Source organism: Eumetopias jubatus, unplaced genomic scaffold (assembly GCF_037043125.1).
Source record: "Eumetopias jubatus isolate StellerSeaLion01/CBP00866 unplaced genomic scaffold, mEumJub1_p1.0 scaffold_1, whole genome shotgun sequence".
In the NCBI taxonomy this organism is placed as follows: domain Eukaryota; kingdom Metazoa; phylum Chordata; class Mammalia; order Carnivora; family Otariidae; genus Eumetopias; species Eumetopias jubatus.
Genome location: NW_028274807.1, coordinates 26,182,736 through 26,190,521, shown reverse-complemented (window position 1 = coordinate 26,190,521; position 7,786 = coordinate 26,182,736). Strand labels below are relative to the sequence as shown.

Below are 7,786 nucleotides of genomic sequence, written 5' to 3'. Positions count from 1 at the left end.
GGAGAAAAGGCAGACAGAAAAACAGTTTATGATTACATTTATAAAACGTTCAGAAACTAGCAAAGTTAATGGGTGGTGATGGAAATCACGATGGCAATTTCTTTTGGGAGTGTAGATGGGATACTTGTCATGTTTTACTTCCTGGCCTGTGGCTGTGATAAGGGTGTATTCACATAGTAAAAATTCATCAAGGTCACAATTTGTGTGCTTTTCTCTATGTTAGTTATACATCAATAAAAAGTTTATGTAAAAAGCTGAACTTATAGAAACAGAGAGAAGAATGGTGGTTACCAGGGCCAAGGAGGGGGGTTAATTAGGGAGATGTTGCTTAAGGGTACAAACTTGCAACTTGTAGATAAATAAGTCCTGAAGATCTAATGTGCAGCATAGGAATTATAGAAACAGTACTGTATTATAATCTTCAAAGTTGCTAAGAGACTAGATATTAATTATTCTCACTACAGAAAGGAAATGATAATTGTGTGATGTGTTAGAGGTGTTAGCTGGGTGGTAATCATACTGCAATATATAAATGTATCAAATCTACACATTGTATACCTTAAGCTTACACAATGTTGTATGTCAATTATATATCAATTAAAAAAACCCCAGAGTTTGAAGAGGGCTTGTGTCTGTGGGATAGGTGCTTAATCATATTTGCATTTGTCTCAGAAAATAAAAATAAAATTAGGGGGTTTTAAAAACTGAGGTTTTCTTTTCCCACATTTTTTTTTTCAATGTTCCATGGTCTTTACCATTTCAGGCAGTGACATCCGTTATTTAAGAGGAAGAACAGATTTAGCCTTAGAAAAAGAAGTCAATTGATTACTTGAAATCCATAGCAATGATAAAGATCTTGATAAGATTTCTTTGTTGCCCAGCTTTATTGAGGTGTAAGGGAAAGCCTGAGTTTTCAATGAAGAGCCTAATTCTTGAGCCAGAAAGTTTTTATGAATCTCCCCAAAGCAGGATTTGTAGCATCAATGGTCAAAGCCTGAAGAAAGAGTACATAGAATTTATCCATAAACAAGAGTATAGGAGAGAATAGATTCAAAGCCAGTTTCCCTCTGACATACAGAGGAGAGTTTTTGTTTTTGTTTTACATTCTTGGCAATTGAGTGGAGCTTCAGAATAGAGAAAAGGGAGCAAGAGAATTAGTGGCTGGTGTGGATTTCTAAGAAAGACTTAAGGCACCCTTCTCCCTCTCAAGATTTATATCTTGATGGAGTAGGATTGGGGATGGGAATGTCTGACCTACTGGTGAAACTTGAGAGCAGAGAAAGCCCTTATCTTGCTTTCCTATGAGTACCATGGGGAGGTTACCATTGTCCTAGAGAAGAAGCCTTGTGTCTACCATGGCACTGGAGTGACAAGGGCAGTGGTTAAATGAGATGTTGGCCTGAGTAGCTTTAAGGACAGACTGAGAGAATTTGGCATGAGCATATAGTGGGATGTGCAAAAAGCAGTAGAGGCCCTGAGTTTCCTGAGGAGAAAGAAAGGAGTACAAAGTGCTAAGAGACAACAGACAGATCCCAAGGGTTGGGGAGGAAATGAGTTGACATATGTAGAAGACTCAAAATAAGAGGCAGTTGTTACTGTTGTTACTGTTATTATCAGCAGTGAGTTGGCTCAGAAGCTATAGGACAGAGAACATCACTGGTGTGGGTCAGTCAGGATGAGGTAAATCTCAGGGTCACCAAGAATAAAGAATGCTTATGGATGGGCGCCTGGGTGGCTCAGTTTGTTAAGCAACTGCCTTCGGCTCGGGTCATGATCCTGGAGTCCCGGGATCGAGTCCCGCATCGGGCTCCCTGCTCGGCGGGGAGTCTGCTTCTCCCTCTGACCCTCTTCCCTCTCGTGCTCTCTATCTCTCATTCTCTCTCTCTCTCTCAAATAAATAAATAAAATCTTTAAAAAAAAAAAAGAATGCTTATGGAAAAGTTACCCCATACCTACCCTCTCAAGTCTGGGGAATATGTAATCATCACAGGATCATAGGTCATCCTTAGGTGGAAGGAACACAGTTTGGTGAATCCTGAGGAGAATCTTGAATTGGTTGATTGATTGAATTAGAGTATTTAATGATGATGTAGATTACTTTGATTTTGCAAGATTCAGTTTTTCACTTCTAAGTACATATGAAACTTTAGGACTAAGTTGATTTTTAGAGACCTGAAGGATGTTACATCTCTGCACATTTGAAGTCTCTGTATGAGATTCATACTTGCTATAACTTTACAAAAGTGTACTCCGGCTGTGTGTGCAGAATAGACTGGTAGAAGGCAGGAAGTATTTCAGGAAGATCATTTAGAAGACTCTTGTACTAGTCCAGCTGCAGGTTCATTTGGAGACTTGGCTTATGGTGGTGGCCTTGGGGTGAATAGAAGTGGATATGGCTCAAGATGTATTTAGAAGGTAGAATTGGCAGCCTTTAGTGGGTGACTGGATATGGGGAGTTGTAAGAGAAAGGTGTCAAAGAAAGCTCCTAGAAAGCTCTGTTTTGAGAAATTTACTGAGATAACACACTGTAGGAAAAGCAGGTCTCAAGTTCAGTTTTGAATATGTTAAGTAATGAGGTACTTGTAAAATATAGAAATGAAAATGTTGCATAGGCTGTGGGCATATGGATCTGTCTTAAAAAAGGAAGTTCTCTGCTCGAAATACACAGTTGGAATTATTGGCAAAGAGGTGCTGGTTGAAGCTATGAGAGTGGATGAAATCATCCCCCATGGAAAGCCTGTGTGGATATGTCCTACATATTGGCAGTAGGTGTGATTCACATCCAACTTCTGGCCCTGTGTGAGTATGGAGGGTGAGGTTAAAAGAGTGTCTGGAATACTCTCCTATGGAAATCCAATCTACAATTTTCAGGCAAAGATGGAGGTACTAAGAAAGGAGAATGAGAAGAACATTATAGAAGTGGCTAGAGAGGGGCGCCTGGGTGACTCCGTCAGTTAAGCGTCTGCCTTCGGCTCAGGTCATGATCTCAGGGTCCTGGGATCGAGCTCCGCATCGGGCTCTCTGCTCAGCAGCGAGTCTACTTCTCTCTCTCCCTCCGTGATCTCTCTCGCTTTTGCTCTCTCCCAAATAAATAAATAAAATCTAAAAAATAAAAGAAGTGGCTAGAGAACAGGAAAGTAAATAAACCCAGGAGAGTGTAGTCTAATAGAGGTCAAGAAACAAGAGGGTTTTAAGAGGGGAGCATAACCAAATGTATTGAATATTTTTGAGAGCTCAGATAAAATAATTGAACATTGTTCTTGAGGTTTTTTGACATGGATGTGATCTGGATATTAGTGAGGTTGTTGGTGGAGTGATAGGGGGAGGTAAGCAGAGGAGTGGATGGGAGATAAAGAAATAAGGATGGTGAGGGTAGATCTATCTTAAAGAAATTTGGCCCTAAAGGAAGGAGAGAAATAGGGAGAAAATTAGAGGGAGATGAGAGGTTGGTAGACGTAATGCCCAAGAGAACCAGAGGTTCCTTCAGAAAACCTCTATTCAGAAAGGCAAGTATCCTCCTTCCTGCTCTTACCCCCATTCTCTGACCGATCCCAAAACACACAGAAGTATCAGCAGTGATGCTGTATATAACTTGTGTTTTTAAAATTTAAATTCAATTAGTCAACATTTAGTACATCAGTAGTTTCAGATGTAGAGTTCAGTAATTCACTAGTTACATATAACACCCAGTGCTCATCACATCACTGTATACAACTTATATATCAAGAAGGCATGGTGGGCTGCCAGGGTTATCCAGTTCAGGTTTCAGAGAGAATTCAAGAGAAAATCGATTAAGAGCCCAAAGCAAGTGTACTTGTTAAGAGTACAACATCCCTCTCAGCTGCTTACTTCACCCTCACCCTGCCTCAGAAGGGAAAGGATTTTGAAAGAGACTAAAGGTCAACTTATAAGCAAAGAGTCAGAACTTTGGGACCCTTAACTAACCCCATTAGGGGAGAGACCATGTTTTATTTGACTTTACATACCCCCAGTTGTAGTGGCAGGACATGGAAAAGTTTGTTTTTGTTTTTGTTTTTTTTTTCACTGAAAAGTTTTTATTGGCCTTTTGGATAGAAACGGGAATTTGTTTGCCAGGAAGGATGATCCCATCATACTTCTGCTGGAACCAGTGCATGGCCTCCTCTTTGCTGATTCTGTGTTTGGCCCCAGTGCAGCCTGTCCTGTGCTTCTTGTCTGCGATGCTGAAACCTGGTCTACCCAGCACCACATAGAAGTCCAGGCCGTAGATACCAAAGCTAGGGTCATATTTGATCCCCATATCGATGTGCTCCTGGATCCCAAAGCCAAAGTTTCCAGTATCAGAGAAGTTATTTTTTTCTTAACTCATACTCTTGTGCCGTTAGACCTTTTTCCAGGATTTCTTCTGCCTTGGCCCCATGGACTGTGCAGTGGACAGCAATCTTTTCATTGCTCCTGATACCAAAGGATCTAACTGTGTATCTAGCTTTAAAGGAGAACACGGGCGTCTGGCCTGTGAGCTGCTCCAGCACCTTGGCTGCCCGGATCAGTCTGTCTCCACTCTCACCCACACAGATGTTGAGGCAGAGCTTGTGGATGCAAAGTTCCCACATGGGGTTCTCCTTCTCACCTTGATCCTAGGCCATGGTGGAGAACAGGAAGAGAAAGTGAAGCTTCCGGCCCAGGGCCTTATGGGTCGGGAGGCAGGCTCTTTCCGCAGGATACCCAGAGAGCTGTGGCCTCTCTGATTGTTGAAATGAATAAATCAGTGGTTTCCACTGGGAAAATTATACAAGCAGTAACACCACCCCCTCTCCAGTAATTTCTTCAGGATAGTTACCTTACAAGATGTCACATATAAGGAGCCCTTCAGAGCAGGCCATAATTGTGTCTTTGGAAAACCATAATCAGAATCAGTACTCCTGTAACAGCTTGCTCAATACTACAGATTCTGGTATTCTTACTCTCTGCCCACTAAGTCCCTCAGAAGTGAGGGGGATGGTTAACTTCCAAGTTATAGCATTAAATACCTGTGGTTCAGCTTCTTGTTGGGTAATGAAGCTGACAATGTTCAGGAGCCACATCTGACTGTGGTGTCTGTATATGACAGTCCACTATATATTAACATGTTTTTGAGCCCTTTAGAACACAAATGCTTGTCCTGTAATTTCTCCTCAAAACAAAGTGTGTTTTGAATTGATAATATGTGGTTTTCTTTCCAAATTCATACCCCATCACTCAAACATGTTAGCTGTACGTGTGTGTTTATGTGTGTGTGTATCTCCTCTCCTGTCATGCCTCATCCTAACTTTGCCTTCTTGGTAGGTCAACCTGTTTGTAGCAGCAGAAGAGGTGCACTCACTCCCAGACCTTTGCAGATCCATAAGAGAGTCTCCCTTGGAGTTACCTGTCAAGTTCTCCGACCTGTCTCTGGAATGTCCTCACTGCTGCTCCAGGGTTACATCCCTAGCCTACCCCCAATGGAATCCCTTCAACCCAACCACTGGTGGGATCTGTCAGCCTTAACTCGTCCTTAGTATCCTAGGTATGGTTCAGTAAGAAACACATATCCCTGGAGATCTTGATGGGGTGAATATTACCTGGGAACACTTTTTTGCTAAAAAAAATTTAAAAATACTTAGGCATTAATATTCTAGATCCCATGTAAGGTCTTGGTGCTGTGTTCTTGCAGGAGCCAGTCATTTCTGTTTGTCTGTCCTGATTTGTCTTTCCCTCTCTTCACCTGTCTGCTCTCACATTCCCAAATGGCCTTTGGATAAACCAGTGGTGGTTTATCACAAGCACGGACAATAAACTAATGGGGTATGAGAAATAGAGGGTCATGACCGAGGAGGCGTCAGTAAGAGTGGGAGGGAGATCCCAAACGTCCTGTCCTTACAGGGCCTATGTGGTTGTTATATTTGCTCCGACATTTAGCTTTGGGTTTCCTAGTAGCCAAAGCAAGTAGAAAGACTTAATACTTGTCAGAAAAGAGGAAGTATCTCGGTTCCTTGGGGAAGGCAAAACTGTTTGTTTTTTAGCAGGAAGTTCTAAAAAGCATTTTCAATGTGGTCCTTTTTTTTTTAATTTTGTTTTATTATGTTAATCACCATACATTACATCATTAGTTTTTGATGTGGTGATCCACGATTCATTGTTTTCGTATAACACCCAGTGCTCCATGCAGTACGTGCCCTCCTCAATACCCATCACAGGCTAACCAATCCCCTCACCCCCTTCCCTCTAAAACTCTGTTTCTGAGAGTCCATAGTCTCTCACGGTTCATCTCTCCCTCCGATTCCTGCCCCCCTTCGTTTTTCCCTTCCTTCTAATGTCCTCCTGCTATTCCTTATGTTCCACAAATAAGTGAAACCATATGATAATTGACTTTCTCTGCTTGACGTATTTCACGTAACATAATCTCCTCCAGTCCCATCCACGTTGATGTAAAAGTAGGGTATTCATCCTTTCTGACGGCTGAGTAATATTCCATTGTATATATGGACCACATCTTCTTTATCCATTCCTCTGTTGAAGGGCATCTCGGCTCCTAAGAGGCATCATATGAGACAATGTTCTTGACTTCCTCCACATAGCAAGTGCAGGAATGGGTCTCCTATGACTGTCTTTTCTGTTGTCTTTATTTTTTATTTTATTTCATATGTGTGTGTGTGTGTGTGTGTGTGTGTGTGTGTATTTATTTATTATTTATTTAACAGAGAGGGTGAGAGAGCACAAGCAGGGGGAAAAGCAGAGGGAGAGGGAGAAGCAGGCTCCCTGTTGAGCAGGGAGCCTGATGTGGGCCTTGATCCCAGGACCCTGGGATCATGACCTGAGCCGAAGGCAGATGCTTAACTAACTGAGCCACCCAGGTGCCCCACTTCTGTTGTCTTTAGGTAATAGTGACATAATCTTAAAATGCATCTTAATAGAGGTGATTCTGTGAGGACCCAACTCCAATAAAATGAAAGCTGTCTAGACCAAATGAATTTTATCCACCCGAAGCACTGGATCATCCCTAAGACCTGTCCAAGGAAAAAAGCTGAATACATCCATTTTTTTTTCCCTTGGGGAACAGTCCATATTCATTGCCATCAGTGCCATTCAGTGCCCTTAGCCATCTGAGTACTCCGTTCTGGCCCCAATCCAGTTGCCCCCTGTTTGTTTAATTTTTGGTGTCTTGTTTTCAGCTACTGTTGCTATTAATTCTCATCAAGACCAGAAGAGTCTCAGTGTCAACTGAATTTCAGAACAGCTGAGTTTGAAAAAGTTTTTTTGCCTTTTTTTTTTTTTAAGATTTCATTTATTTATTTGAGACATAGAGAGCGCATGAGAGAGTATGAACAGGAGGGAAGAGCAGAGGAAGAATGAGAAGCAGATGCCTTGCTGAGCAGGGAGCCTGATGTGGGCTAGAGCCCAGGAGCCTGGGATCGTGACCTGAGCCGAAGGCAGACGCTTAACCTACTGAGCCACCCAGGCACCCCAAGATTTTTTTTCTATTTGGTGTTTTCATATACTAATATATATTGTGACTCTAAGAAAAATCATGTTTAGTATTTCTCAACCTTTTTCGAGCATGGAATTCCTTTATCATGAACTGAACACTTGCTGGGAAATGCTGCTGAAAGCTATTCTTTGATAATGTCTCAATGTTAGCCCTTAACAGGCTACTGGTAACTTAACACAGGATTAATGATGGTCAAGAAGTCTTTGAAATCCAAAGCCATGAATCATCAGAGCATTCTTGGTGCTCTGGCAAGTGGATGAAATATACTTGGGCAGGAGGTCCTTCCTAGAATCCTGCAGG

At 41.9% G+C, this 7,786-nt stretch overlaps 1 pseudogene; it reads right to left on the bottom strand.

Moving 5' to 3' along the window:
• Nucleotides 1–3,949: 3,949 nt before the first annotated feature.
• On the bottom strand, nt 3,950–4,625 carry LOC114217774 (large ribosomal subunit protein uL5 pseudogene; annotated as a pseudogene).
• Between the last annotated feature and the right edge of the window lie 3,161 nt (nt 4,626–7,786).